We start from the raw sequence: 15,653 nt of genomic DNA, 5'->3' as shown, positions 1-15,653 counted from the left end.
AGATCTCTCTAGAGGGATCTAGAGACAAGCTTCATGTTTATTCAGTTACAGCTAAGAACCAGCATCAGGAATTTTATACTTTGTTTTACTGGAAGCATCTTGCCTTTTTCAGTCCCTGGAAAAATCTGTCCAATATGGGTTTATTTGAATCAAGTGATACACTGAAGCTTTACATAGAGCTCTACTAGTTAATGAAGAGAGCATCTCTACCCATCACCGTTTAATCCTCAGAGACCACAAGAACTATTGATTTAACATTCTAGGACAGAGCCTGGCTCTCTATGGGCACTGCAAGGGCAGCTATTTTCCCCTCACTTTGAGGAGGAAATAGAGTTGCTAATTAAAGACCATACTGTATTTCCCCATTTAGGGATCCACAGGACTGCTCATAATCAATGGAGAACTACACAAGGCTCGGCTGTCTAACAATTGCCAGGTTAAAGTAGAAATTAGGGAGTTCAACAAGGAGTATGAAGAGTTTCACTGCTTGGCTCTCCCACATGTGCACAAGGCTCCACCCCTCCAGTATTTAGCAGCCCTCCACTGCTTCCCCAAGCTCCCTACCAGGCACTGGTTTCCATGGTGAGGTCAAATCCCTCTGTCCCTCTGCTGCTGCTCTTCCTTGCCCTATCTTTTTTAATCTGTAACCCAATTCTCTCCCTGGCTTCCTGAATTGGAGATACTCCATTCTCAAGATCCCTTTCTGAAGGACATAGGAAGCTTCCAGAAGAAAATAAGGCTCTTCAAAGGGGCAAAGCTCTGGCAGGCCCCTTATTTAGTCTCCGGATCCCCTGAGAGGCTCGCATTCCAGCAGCCCTGCCTGTCATCCCCTTAGGATGAGCAAGTAGCAGCAGTAAGGGCAGGAGAGCTGTTAGGGAGACAGCCAGAGAGCTTGGAGGACCAGTTTCCTAAGAAAACAGCCCTTGCTTTTGTGCCCTGCCCTGTATTGTTGCTCAACATTAGAAACATGACAAATATAAGGCAATTAAGTGGAATATAGGTAAGACTATGTAGAATTAAGTGTTGGAAGGAGGTAAGCTTAAAAAGGAGGATTAAGTTAGAATGCTGCTGTAGTGAACAGGGAGAAAGAGATGAAGACTAATTCAAACCAATCTTTCACCTGTTGCTTAAATCCAAACTCTAGAGGATTAGAATCCAGACTCGGATTAGATTTAGGTGCATGGCTAGGTAGAGAGACGAATCCAGCAGAGTGGTTCCGACCTGGCCATCTAGGTGCAGAATGCTATCAGAAAGGGAAGATAGGTTTGGAGAGAATGCACACAAGATCCATTTTGTGATGGGAGAGATCATGAAACAGGTAGATGAATATACCTGGGTCTGAAGCTCTGTTCAGGCTGGTCATTTGCAAGGTGGAAAAGAGATCTAGAGGTATTAGGTCACCGGGGCTTTCGTTTGTCATCCTGGAGAGAATTCTCAGGATAAACAGTTTAGAGTCCCATGGAACAGAACTGTTAAGGAGAACATGGTAGAAAAAGGAGCCAGCAAAGGAGATGAAGCAGCAGCACAGAGGGTGAGGGTACAGATCAGGGGAGTGTATCTAAAGGAGAGCAGAACCCGGGCAAGGAAGAAGCAGGAGGATCAGACTCAAACTTGAAGTACAGGAAAACAAGTGGCACCTCAGCCCTTCGTGGAGAAGTCCACGATGACCTGGTAGGAACTTGGATATTCCACAACCCACAGAAGGTTCTCCTTGAAGTCCTGTGGTGCTCTGGCCTCCGGATTTAAGAGGAGTCAAAAGACTCACCTAGAGCCATGAGGAACAGAAGTTCCAACCCAGGGGTTGTCAAGAAAACTGACAAGAACATTAAGGTGAAAGACCAGGAGAGTCTATATTCTAAAAACATCCAGAAGCATTGGTGAGGGGATAGCCCCCGAAAGACTTTTCTGGAATGCTGTATTCGACATAGAATTCAATGTGCCTTCTAGTTTTAAAAAGCAAGCCTGCCTGGGCTCTGTCCTACAGGTGATGGATATTAAGAGACCTGGCTGGGGCTGCATGAAAATTCAGCCATGCACCCAACCAACCTCAGCAAAGAAACTCAATGTGGGCTTGACCCACAGTGCTAAGCCTGGAGCCAACACACCGAATTACACCATTGTTATAGTCCCAAGCCAAGGATTCCTCCCCAGTACCTGGTCTTGAATTAGGTTTCTTAGCAGTCAAGAAACCAATTGTTTCCAATAATACTCCCAGCGGAGCCCTGAGAACAGGTGTGGAGTCTCATCTAGGTCTTCCGGCTTTCTGAACCACCACTAGACTGGGCCCCAACTAGCTATTCACTGTGGCTCCCTCTCAGTTATACTGGAAGCTGGACCACCTCACTCCACAGCCCAACCCTGGAGTCCTGTGACATTTCCCCCCCCACCCCTTACATGATTGGGAAGGAAGTCATGGCATGCTAGGTAAAGATGCCCAGCCTAACTTCCTACAGAGGATCTCAAAACGTACAGTTCCACTTCTCTAGGGCCCAATAAAGTCTGAAAGCCTTTCTCCATGTTCCTGGGAAGTCACACCTCTTAAGGTCTGCTCTCTTCCTCCTGAGAGGGGAGGAATTTGAACTGAGAGGGTTTTGAGGTAGGAGGAGACATCCTCAAGCTTTGCCTTCCTGCCCCTCAAGCTTTGTTGGGAACTGGGGAGATGACAAGGGGTGAAGTGAAGTGCCAATGATGCAGTAGGAAGCAAGATCTATCCTTTGGCTGGGCACTCCGTGCTTCCAGACTGGTCCATATTCTGGTAGCTCATGGAGCACTGAGCACTGGGAACATCTTAATATATTCAGGTTCTGTTTTTATTAGTAGCATTGTATACTGGAAATAGGAGTTATAGCCTATAATATACAGTTGCATCAGAAACTTCAGACACATTAAGAAAACATTGATTTTGAGTAAATGAGAGATCACTTAGTCTTTTGTTACAAAGGATAAGCTCCTCTCCTACATCTCCATCAGCACAAAGGAACCCATCAGAAACTGAAAGCAGGTGGGATGGTTTGAAGAAAAACCATTAGTCACAAAAGACTGAATCATTTTCTTCAACTCCTATCAAACATGGTTAGTGTCAAATCCAGGGCCTCTAGAAGAGCGGGCCAGGCTCACAAAGGGTCAGAAACATCCTGGGGTCCCCTTCTTACTGGTTATGTAAGGCAGAAAAGGGAGAGGGGGGCCTCACAGCACAACTGGGTCAAGCCTGTACCTCAGGAGCCTAAGTGTCCAGTTTCAAATGTGTGTGGGGGAACCTTTCCCCTCCAGACAGGTTGCCCCTCTACTTCACCCTCACAGCAGTGGTCAGATTCAAGGTACTTCAAGCAATCCCAGAGCTCTAGTGCTGGTGAGGACTGCAGAGGAGCATCAGTTAAGGATACTGCCCCTGTGCAGGGAGCAGCTCTCAGAAGAGCCCCATCAGGTTTCATCCTTGGCAGCATTTTTCCATTACTTCAAGACCTAGAAGCATTTGTTCCACCAGATGGTTTACTTCATTTGAGATAGGGCCCTTTGCACCATTTGATTTGGAGGGGGATATGGTCTATAAGTTCAAGCAGCAGTTAGAGGCTGTGGCCAAGACGCACTGGTAGAGAAGTCAGTTTGGGAAGCTATCAGAACCATTCCCAGGATAGTCCTTCTCATCCTGGAACCAGTACTCCTGGGCTTTTAATTCTTCATGCACATGAACTTGCCCCTATCCATGGCAGCTTTAGTCACCAGTGTGGCCTGGTAGCCTTTCCCTCATGACCTCCTTACTATCAACCAGGTTAGTATTGCTATATCCTATGAAGGAATCTCTCGCCCAGGCTTAGTTGGAAGTAGAGGAGCTACTTCTAGCCTCCTAGAACCATCTTGTGATTACAAGACCAAGGACTTTCAGAGCTGATGACACCATCAGGCCCCTCTCCTACTGTTCCCAAATCAGATGCCCATCAACATAACAATTGGATCCGTCCAAATCAGAATCCACTGGGGACATCATGTAAAAAAAAAAAAAAAAAAAAAAAAAAAAAAAAAAAAAAAAAAAAAAAAAAAACAGCCTGGGAACACAACACCCTTTGGGATCTAAGATAATTTCCTTTGGCCTGCAGTACAAAGGTCTTTCATTCAAAGCTCTAAAAACTTGTGCTTTCCCATCCCTCGATGTTACTTGGCAATGGGAAGATGTGTCACTATTTTTATAAAAAAAATCAAATCAAGGGTCAAGGACAGACAAGGACATTTTGTCCTTGAAGGATACCCAAAGTTGGCCAAGGTCATACTCACTTGGATATATTTGCAGAGTAGGTCTGCAGCTGAGCAAGGAGCTAGCTGTGAACCTTTGGGATTTTTGTCACAGGACATGGGGGAAAAGTACCTCTTGCTTAAGAGCCACCAAACACAGATTGGAGCATGTGGTGGGGGCAGAGGTGAGGGTATATGTGGCAAGACCTCGGGTTCAGGCTAACAGAGGCCAAACAAGGAGTTCTGGTGACAACATGGTGACATGTCAGAGACCCTGATACCAGGAGAGACGGTGGGATTCAGGACCACCAATGATAGAGCTCTACCACTTTCTAGCAGTCTTCAGGTTCTCCAGTCCAAGAAGCTGTGCCATGGCCTTTCTGGAATCCATTTATAACTCAGCCCTAGGACACTGGACACAGTTAACAAAAGTTAGAAGGGACCACGGCCTGGCAGAATGGTTCCTTAGAAAAAGGGTCACTATCTTATGCACAATATTGAGATATTGTGAGCTACCTTGGGGGGTTGGCTCTAAGGTTTCCTCTCTGGTGGAAGATGCTGAGGAGACAATCCTGGAATCTAGTGGCTGAAGCTTATGCTAGGCCTTTCAGGGGGTGCTGGTCTGATAGAGCATTGGAACAGCTTCCTGAAGACATAGCTATAGCACTAGCTCAGAGGCAACCCTCTGCAAGGACAGGTATCCTCCTGGATGCATGCAAACAGAGGTCTCTAAGGGGCTAGGTCCCTAGGGGAAGGGACACATGGGTATAGAAACCAAGAGGTTGAAATAGCAGAGCACCTCCCCCCTTTGCCATAACTGACTCGCTGGGGACTTCGTGCTTCCTGTCCCTGCAACTCTTGCTTCTTCTATAATAGATTCTGTTCAAGAATAGCACACTCTTGCCATAGGATCCTGTTGACCTTCCAATCTTAACTGTTACTGGGGATCTTGGGTTCCTTGTGTCCGAAACCAGCAGACAAAAAGGGCCACTATTCTGGTAGGAGCATTGGCCCTGATCATCAAAATGCAATAGGGCTTCTTTGATATCAGGCAGCAGGAGGGGATCTAGGGCATGGAGTAGTCCTCTTGGACATGTTGTCCCACTTGAGTGAAAGAATGACTAGTACAGCAACACCAGCCTGAGAAGGGAGGAGTATCAGGCACTCAGACCCCTCAGGAATGAGAGTTTGAGTCATATCATCAAGTTAGTCACTGAGACCAGGGAAGGTGTGGGTTGGTAAAGAGAATTTAGGATGGATAGTGGAGGAGTAAAAGTGAGTGCCAGTAGCCCCCGGAGACTGCCTGCAGTGATGGGCACTAGTTCTTTCTTCCAGTCTCCCACTTCTAAGTTTGCCCACTAGGGACTGGGAAGCTGTTCCTCTACACATGTGAGGTGGACTTCAGTAGGACAGGTGAGGGCTAGGGCAGCTATGAAGTATAGGCCTTGCATCCTTAAGGTTTACCTTAAAGGGGAATACTTGTCTGACAGGCTCCAGTGGTCAGTGATTTCAGGAGTCATCCCACCATTTGATTGGACGGTGTATTCTTCATAGGCAGCCCTTGCCAGTGATTTTGCAGCTCTACCCCACACTGGACCTCCAGTGGCCGTGCCCTGGAAGTCCCCCATTTGGTTGAAGTGGCCAGATCTGTACTGTGACTGGGCCCTGCTAGGGGGAGGAAGTGGAGGAGGAAATGAAGTGATGGGAGGCCATACACTCCTCTGGCTATCTGGTCAGGAACTACAAGCTGACCTAGGTGATGCTTAGCAGGTCTGTTCACTGGGACCAGAAGTGTTACAAAGATTATACTTTTAGTCCATTGAACAGAGACCTGTTCCGCCTGTGTCTCTGCCTTTCTCTCGTGAATAGAAATATTAAAAAATATTTTATTCATGAGAGAGATACAGGCAGAGGGAGAAGTAGGCTCCATGTAGGGAACCTGATGCGGGACTCGATCCTGGGTCTCCAGGATTCCACCTCGGGCCAAAGGTGGCACTAAATGGCCGAGCCACAGGGGCTGCCCAAATAAAATCTTAAAAAAAAAAAAAAAAGGAAAAAAGGAGAACCCAAATACTACACCACATGTCATAGGGTTTCAACTAGCTGTGAAAGTAGGTCAACCTTCAACTGGCCAGCTTGGGGGTGGGGGGGTGGGAGGAACTTAACAGGCCAGCTTGGCACTTGAGGGCCAAAAAAAATTCTGAAGTGTGTACAAGATTATCACCAACACACTCTGTATCCTTAGAATAAGCTGTTCCATTAAAGTAGAAGTGTTCACACTGGGAATTGCCCATGAAACAGCTTTCTTTTCGAAAGGGAGTTAACCCTGCTTCCTAAAGTGAGCAACTGATGTGCTGGCAGTACACTCACAGACATGGGTCTAGCTTTGGAAGACTTGACACTCCCTGGCATGGGATTCTGGAGAACTTAGGGGGTGGTCATGAAAGATGCCATGTGGAGACTTGAACTGCAAGGAGAGATGCCCCAGTCAGAGGTAGTGGGAGTGAGACAGGGCCCTGGATCCAAAGAGGAATGTGGGATTTCAAGACCTAGAACAAAACAGAGGAAGGTAGAGATTTTTCCATATACCTCCTGCCCCACAGGTGCATAGGTACCTCCATTATCAGCATCCTCCAATAGGGCTGTAATATCCACATCCAATAAAGTTGTAATATCTTATTTACAATATTGTAATATCTGGGGATGTTTTAGGTTCATTAAGAGTTCATAGTTTACTTCAGGGGTCTACTCTTGGTGGAATAGCATTTTTAGGGTAGTGAAGACCCTCTATGACCTAAGTACATGCTGTTGTGTATTTGACACATAGGATGTACAATGTCAAGTCTCCATTTTAATTTCCTTCAAGAAGCCTCCTGCCAACATCCTAGTATTAACTTCCACTGGTCCTTTTCTCTCTGAAGGGCTTGGACCCTGAGAATCACTTGTTCCCAATGATCTTGATATATGGATTATTTTAGGACAAGGAGATCTGGCAATGCAAGTGTCGGGAAATTCCACCCTCCACTAGAGGCAGGGGAGTTCTTGAACACCTGCTCCCACGAAGTGTCTAATGATCAGAGGGGACATTCCTCTCCCATTGTAAGGGCTACCCATATTGAGGCATGTGCTATTTTCTTTGGGCTCATGTTTAATACCAGTAAAAATTCAGGTAAGAAAGGATTTAGGAGGTTTTCCTTGGACTACGGTCCTGAGAAAGAACAAGTCTACTTACAAGTCTACTTACTGGTAGCTTCCATAATTGATTCCTATTATGGCTGTGCCTGTGATCAGATGCACAGATGCCACAGGAAAACAGCTTTTCAAGTTCTGGGATGTCTGAGAAAAGCAACTCTAAGTCTGGTAAGCTGACCTATTTGACTTTTGCTTTGAGTATACAATCCTTCAAAATTCCAATCTACTTCATTTCCAAGGCCACTGAATCATCTTTCAGCGCAAGCACCTCTGAGCCTCTCCAAGAAACATTGGCCTACATCCTACTAAATACTGTGTTAAGACTCCATTTGTGAGCAGGTTGGCATGTTTTCTGTGATCAGGCGGGGGATAGACCCCTTGCTGTGAGGGGAGTTAGAGCCTCCAGGTTTTTTTTTTTTTAATATTTATTAATGAGAGAGAGATACAGAGGGAAAGGGAGAAGCAGGCTCCATGCAGGGAGCCTGAGGTGGGACTCGATTCCAGGTCTCCATGATCAGGCCCTGGGCTGAAGGCGTCGCTAAACCGCTGAGCCACCCGGGCTGCCCTGAGCTTCCAGATTTCTTAGAGTGGATCAATGCCCTTCCAAGGAAGAAAGGAGCATTTCTGGAGAACTTGCGGACGGTCAGGAATTGGAGTCACGTTGGCCATTGTCTGAAACCTATCAAGCAGAGGGCAGAGTGACACCTCTTTGGTCTGAGTTTTGGGGGAACAGCTCTTCCTAGGCCCTGGTAGGCCCCTTCTTCCTGAGCTCAGGAAAGGGAGGAAAGGGCTAGCAATATGATGCATAGCCAGTGTCACTGCATTTGGTCCCAGGACCTTGTCTTCTCCCATCTCCAAAGATTCCCCTGACCCTCAGTCACCACCTTTGCTACCCTCACTGGTTTAGGGGAGAATTAATCCTCATTCCTGAGGAGGAGTCCCCAGTAGACTTCTTCTTCTCAGGTTGGGTTGCAAAACTTGTCCATTCATAGTCACACCTGGGAAAGGGAATACAGTTGTCCAAGTAGATCACTGGGCTACCATACTTTGCCCATTGCCCTCCTCGTATACTGGCAGCTCCACACCTTCACCTGATCAGCCAGAGTCAGCCACCCCTGCTGCAGTCATGACTTTTCCTGCCTGTGGGTCCTGGATACCAGGAATCCAAGTTGTCTGGGCTGCAGTCATATCCTAGGATTCAATGGGACCCTTGCTGTGTCCCCTGGCAAGAATGAGCCCTCCCTCCTATCCTTTCCCCCAAGCTCTTCTCTTGGAACTAGGCCTCTAACCCTGCAGAGCCAAGTTTGAGATAGTAAACACAAAGTCCCCCATGGGTCAGTGGCAATGGTAGTATTATCACCACACCTACTTCTACACTTTGGTTTCTAGACCCATGTTCTCTTTATTGGGATAGACCACCACAGAAGAGTTCTGTTCAGGGTTCTCAATCCTCAAGGATGGCACCCATCCTCACAGATCATTGCTAAACTATTGCTTCAACTGCTTAAACAGCAGGCTAATGTTTTGCTTCATTAGGACCATTCTCTGTGGGGCTATATGCACATGGCATACCTTTAGGTAGGATCTTGGGAACCCACAATCTGATTTTCTCTGGACGGTGTGCTATGAGTGCCACTGTGCACCTTTTTCCTCATCGAGCTCTCTACCAGCCCTGAGGTTTGCTGGATTATGCAGCTCAAGTTTCATGTCAAGGCCATTTGCTCCACAGCCTGGACGTGTTGTAGAGCCCTTTTCAGCTCTCAACCGCAAACAAAGCTGACAGCTTCTTCCAGGTCATTGAGTATGTGGGTTAGAACAGTACATGCCTAGATCTAGAGTATAGCCTCTAGAACCCTCATGGCACCTGTCAGGCACTGGGATTCTTTGCAGTTGTAGATGCAAGATGCCACAATTTCTTTTCCTACAAAGGGATGCCCCAGTGTACCTTAAGCTCTTGAATTCTACAAGATTTTGGGAACTTATTTCCAGAAGAATTGGAGTTTGTCTCCTACCCTCTGAGATACATGTGTTTTACCAAGGCCTCCTATATACTAGCCTCTTCTTACTCCGCATGGTCAACATGACACTGAACTGGCTGGGCATCCTGAAGGGAAAAAAAAACAATTATGTTGACAGTCCTTCTGTAGTATGGACAGAACAAGTTTAGACAGTCTTGGAAAACTGAATGCATATGGTGATCAGGCTCAGGAGTTAGGCTTGAGTATTATGTCCCTTACCCTTTAATCTTTTGATCCTAATATTCAGCCAAACGTGCTGCTTAATATCGGACATGTTCTCAATCATTTCTACAGTTCTTTGAAAGTCATGGTTCCTTGACTACAATAGTCAACTGCTCTGACCACTTTGCTTGGGTCACTATAAGGGTGTGGAATAATCCCCATTGCTAATTAGGGAGCCAAATTCCATGAACACTTCCCCTGCCTTTAACCTAGTCCTGTAGGAAGTGAACTTAGGGTTGCCATGTCCCACTCACTAGTGGGTCCCCAATAGCCTTCACAAGTGCAGGATCTCCCATTCAATTTCTGGACTCCTGTAATAGATTCTCCCCAGCATGCCCACTTCACTGGGCCCCATCGCCCCTTTCTGTGCTGCCAAGGTAACTCCAGTATTTCATTTAGAACCTCTAGGAAATTTGTGGAGTAAGGTTCTGCCTGGTGAGTTTCTACTGTCCTGGAGGTCTTAGAGTATATTCCAAGAAAGGGACTCCACGTTGACAAGCTCCTTCATTCCATCTTAATTTAAGCCCCTTTAGATCAAGCAGCTTCACTATCCGGTCCTATGTGAACTATCCTGGCTCCTAGAGCCACATGTTTAGACGGCTAGCTGTTTTTGGTAGAGACCAGTTCTGGTTCCCCTGCTTTATCTTCTCCTGGACCATACCATAGAAACCTGATAACTCTTATGAGAAGAGTGGCCCAGTTTCTCGGCTGTGAAGGCACCACCAAGGAAGCCAAGATGGTCCCACCCAAGGAATCTGGGACAGGTGAGATTCAGTACTATGCTCCAGGAAAGCCTGCTGCAACTTCTACAGGAGATGCTGCCTTTGAGCTCAGCTGCACATCAAGGCCAGAGGATTCCCAGGAGTAGGAATTAAGGATCCTGGGGCCTGCTCCACCACGGAGAATTCGAACTCCTGGGAGGAGCCCAGTTTTTATGATGTTTGGTGCTTCATAACCATGTGGCGGGCTTCCTTGCCAGGATGAGGCACTTGGGTTTTGGTAACCATAGGTAGAGGTGCTTCATGTGGACATAGAGCCTCAGGAATGGTGTTCCTGCAGCCAGACTGGCCATTCACATGTTCCTTCTCCCTCCCTGTCCCAGGGGCTAACACTGCCTAATCAGTGCAAGATTTAGGCTCAGTCTAATCCTGGCTGTGTCAGGAGCCTCTTAGACCCTAGCCTGAGAGCAAGAGCCAGGCTTTGGGGGGGGGAGGGTAGTTGAATATTTAGCCCCTGAATATTTCATTGAACCAGAGAATGCCTAGATCTTCTGTTTCTCAGCCTCAAGCCCTAGCAGGACTATGGAGGATGTACAGGCATTTCAGAAGCCCTAGAAATATCACCATTTATTTAGGAATGAACATGAATTATGGAGATGAACACTCAGGTCTCCTACTGGCTCTGAGGTTTTCTCATATTGGAGACTTCTTGGAGGTTTCTCCAAGCTGTGAGGAAACCAGGACCCCCAGGTTCATCCAGAACCACACATGAAGGGTCTATTTTTATATGTGAACTGATTTCTTTCAACACTAGTCAGAACTCAGGCAAAAAGCCTCCAAGATACAGGAGACCCAGTTAACGTTAGAAAGATAGGAGCATCATGGTAGACCACCACCTCAGCCATGCTGGTGGAGCCCTTATTTTGGGCCCTGTACCCAAGGGCCTGCCTGGCCGCATACCCCCACTAGCCCACTCACCCCTGATTTTTTACTTCCGGTCTCTTTAGCATTCTCCAGCATTTCTCTTTCGGCAATCTGGACTTTCAGTTCACCGTTTCACAATACCAAATTCTACCGGGACATATACGAGTCAGTTATTTTGTTTAGCACTATACCAAGTTTTCCTTTTTGCTACAAATTAGCAGCATAATCACATCTGAGAGGTTTACAGAAAAAAAAAAAAGCCAGAACATAGAATTATAGGAACTTTCTGCATCCTGGGCATAATGAGCCTATGATAGTTCTGTTTCATGATGTTATACTAAATTTGGAATTTTGAGTTTCTGAAGAGTATTATGATCAGTTGAGAGGCTCTGAGAAAACACTTTAGAAGTTTGGGGGGAAAAAATGATCTGTTCCCAAGACAAAGTTATACTTAAGTCCAGATCAACTAAGTGAATCCTACAGATGGATTTTCAGTTGGAGTGGTTAGTCTTAATTTAGGTTTAATTTGAGACTTAACCTACAATGTCCATGTGAGTAAGGTGCTGTTTGGGAGTAACTGCCTATAGGTCTGAGAGTTGAGACACAAGGTCTTAAAGTACTTACCAAATGGCTCTTTTATCTAGAAGTTCCTATGATGATTGAGGATTAGGGTTTTCTTGTACACAAATGAATTCCCTGTTTTCAGTAGGATAGCAAAGTATGGCTTAATACAATCAGTTGGAAAAGAACTATGGGATGGCCCGTGAGATCTTGTTTTTCTGTAAGTGAATAAACGCTAATGTGTGAGGAGTTAAGCTATCAGCTTTTGACTTTCAGGCTTCCAGGTACGTTTTTACCTACTCCCCTACCCCACATTAGGAAAAAACTTAAGCGTATTGAAAAGTTGAAGTTTTATAGTGCTGCACCACTTAGTCACTACAGTTACCATTTTGGTATTTGCTTTGTTTTTGATGTATTTGTTACAGGCGTCAGCTGCGTTTGCCCTAAGTACATAGAGTAGTTAATATGCATGTTCTAGTTCGATATTGGTTTACAGCTTCTTCCCTTTGAAAGAAAAGGCACTTAAGATCTGTGCATCTCATCACAAGGGTGCCATTTAAGCCATGTTGGAAGTGCCTGTGCCAATAACCCAAATCCTGATCACAAAGTCCTCACTACCCCAGAGATCTCCCTTCAAGTCTGCTCTCTTCCCTTTTCTGTCCTGTGTACAGCTCAGGACATTGAAGACCAAGAGTAGAATTTACATTCTTTCTGGATCATTTATTATTTCATACAACCTCTCGCTTTCATTTTGACTAAATCTATTGGCAGAAGGGTCTTGACCTTCACCAATATTTCTATCCCTTTAACCTTGTAAATTTAACAGGAGCTATTACTCCAAGGCCTGGCCATTCCTGAGGGTGTCTGGGTCTAACAGAGGACCTGCACCTCGGACCTTCCCTGGTCTCGGCCCATCATACTACTTCAGCATGTCCTAATGTATCTTACTAGTTCAGCTAAGTCCTCTTGTACAAATTTAATCTTGAGACCATAAACTGAGACAACACAAAATAAAGCTGGGTATTTGGGTTGGCTGGTTTTGGAGAAAGATGGAGTAGGTATCGCCAGTCATCCTGGATTTTCTCAAGCTAAAAACTCCTAAGAATCTGTTCCCTAGCCAGTACAGACTGGTCAGCTCCATGAACTCAAGTATCACCATGGATATAGAGGTCCTTTTACATAGCCTCATTTGCTACAGGTGAGCAGCAAGACCCTAAGTCATTTCAGCTACCAGCTCTTGCAGAATTTGCTTCATTTGAGCCACTTTCCCCCCACAATCCTCCCTTTAGTATTCAACAGTCAGTGGCCAAACAGATGCGAGTGTAGAGTACCTGCATGCTTTGACCTAAGGCATTTTTGGGCTTGGATCCAAGTTCGATGGCTCTTTTGCCCTCGTCTTAGGCTTAATACCCATCCATCCTGTCCGACTATTTCTCAATATCTTCTGGAAAAATTGAAACAGGAGAGAACTACAAGATTCAGGGGGAAAATCATGCTGCTTACTGATACTCGGTCATTGGAAGTTTATCTGCATGTAGGCAACAGAGATCTTAGTGCCCTCATTCCATCGTTGTGGGGTGACAAGTTTGCCGGTATTCAATAGAACTGCTAGGAAGACCGGCACTATAAGTCTTCTTTCCATCCCTGTCCCCCTTGTTGGCCTCTTGGTCAACGGAAGAAATAAGACCATCCAGATCTTAACTATTGTAGCAATTCCAATTAGAGAGCTTTCCTGGGAATGTAGCCTGTAGTTAGACTGAAGTCACTCCTACTCCTTAATTGCCAAAGATGTAGAATCATCTGACTTAACAGATGTACAGTTGAATCCTAACCAGAATCTTTAAAGCATCATCCAACTCTAATACAAAGTTATTGGAAACAGAGCTTGTTAGTTCTTAGAGACCTAGTAGCCAGGGACCTAGGTTACTAAGTGCTATTCATGTTGAATACTGGTCCAAAAATACAGCTGGGTCAGTTCTAGAAAGCCAGGTGGTTTTTGTTTTTGACCTATTGACTTGTTCTTGACCATATTCTAGTTCCAGCAAGAAGCATTTGTACTAGCTCCAATTCCTCTTTACCCAACTAAGAACTAAGTATAATTGCTCAACTATAGCTAGTGAATTTATATTTTTGGGCCTCTAGACAAGAGCAGGTGTCACAAGTAGCTTTTTTTTTTTGGAGGAGAGGAGTTACTGACCACCTTCCATTTGTATTATTCTTATCATGGGAATCCACGCTTGTGTATCATGCAGGAGGGAAGTATCGGTCTTAGAAGTTTTCCAGTAGCCCGTACTTGCCTTAATTTGGGGGCTTCTGGATATCCTTAGGGAAGGACAGTCTACTGGAGGGGAGAGCATTTTAAATATCTGGAAGTCTAACAATCAGCCCCAATAGAGGATTAGTAGGGAGCAGGGGGGCAGGCAGATTTAAGCCTGGTATCTGCATAGCAGTAGTACCCGATTTGGATACATCCTATTTTGAGAGTACAAGTATTGTTTATCACAGACTTAGCCTCAATCTTGACCTCTGCTTCCATGGTGAGGGAGACCAAGAACCAGGACTTGAACCAGGAGATATTATCATTGTTTTAGATCAGAAGGACCATGCTGTTTTTACTCGACGAGGAGAAGATCTTTTCATGTGTATGGATATACAGCTGGTTGAAGCCCTGTGTGGCTTTCAAAAGCCAATATCTACTCTTGACAACCGAACCATCGTCATCACCTCTCATCCAGGTCAGATTGTCAAGCATGGGGATATCAAGTGTGTGTTAAATGAAGGCATGCCAATTTATCATAGACCATATGAGAAGGGTCGCCTAATCATCGAATTTAAGGTAAACTTCCCCGAGAACGGCTTTCTCTCTCCTGATAAACTTTCTTTGCTGGAAAAACTCCTACCTGAGAGGAAGGAAGTAGAAGAGACTGATGAAATGGACCAGGTAGAACTTGTGGACTTTGATCCCAATCAGGAAAGACGGCACCATTACAATGGGGAAGCATATGAGGATGATGAACATCATCCTAGGGGTGGTGTTCAGTGTCAGACTTCTTAATGGGGCTGGTGAATAACACTGCTGCTGGCATTTTATATGCAGTAGTGGATGAGTGAAGGACTATAATCATAGCTCACTACTTGCTATTGTTTTTGTTTTAATATTCAACTATAGTAGTGTTTTAAAAGTTAAATGAAGAATAAACTCAAATATAAAAGCTCTGACTTTGCCCTGTATGTATGATGACTTCAGTGTGCAAGATTCTGAGTGGATTAGAGCATGTTGGAAAAAAAAATTCTTCCATTTCTGCAATGGTCTATTTGATTCCTTCGAACCTAGCCCACCACTAGCATATATTCCTGATGAACTGGCTTTGGCTGATAGGGTTGGAATGAAGTCAGCAGCAGTCCTGATTATTGCAAGAGGCTTAAAACTGGAGGTAGTATTAATGATAGGAGGGGAATTGGGGAATTGAAGTATTAGAGGAAATCTGTAGAAGGAAGTCTGCCTTCTGAAGTGTTTAGAGGTGGTACTAATTGGTCTGAAGCATAAGGGTAAAGACCATGGTTCTTCCAGAGTGGCTTAGGCCTAAAATAGAGACCCTGTGTTAAGAACTGTCTTGTTCCCTGGGGAAGATCAGAGGGCCTTGAATGGCCTTACAAGTTCCCCACTAGACTCTGCTCCTGTGGAGGAGGCCCCCCAGCTAGACAACCCTTCTTGTTAAGGGACTAGGCACAGCTTCTGCTTATCCCTAGGTGTCTGGTTTCCATTCCCTGCTAGCTTATAGAATTAGAC

At 45.4% G+C, this 15,653-nt stretch overlaps 1 pseudogene; it reads left to right on the top strand.

The window, feature by feature from the left end:
- The first annotated feature begins 1,773 nt into the window (after positions 1-1,773).
- Positions 1,774-15,114, top strand: LOC140596350 (dnaJ homolog subfamily A member 1 pseudogene; annotated as a pseudogene).
- Positions 15,115-15,653: the final 539 nt, after the last annotated feature.

The sequence above is a fragment of the Vulpes vulpes genome, unplaced genomic scaffold (genome assembly GCF_048418805.1).
Source record: "Vulpes vulpes isolate BD-2025 unplaced genomic scaffold, VulVul3 Bu000000627, whole genome shotgun sequence".
Classification (NCBI taxonomy): Eukaryota; Metazoa; Chordata; class Mammalia; order Carnivora; family Canidae; genus Vulpes; species Vulpes vulpes.
This window is presented reverse-complemented; position numbering and strand designations above follow the sequence as displayed.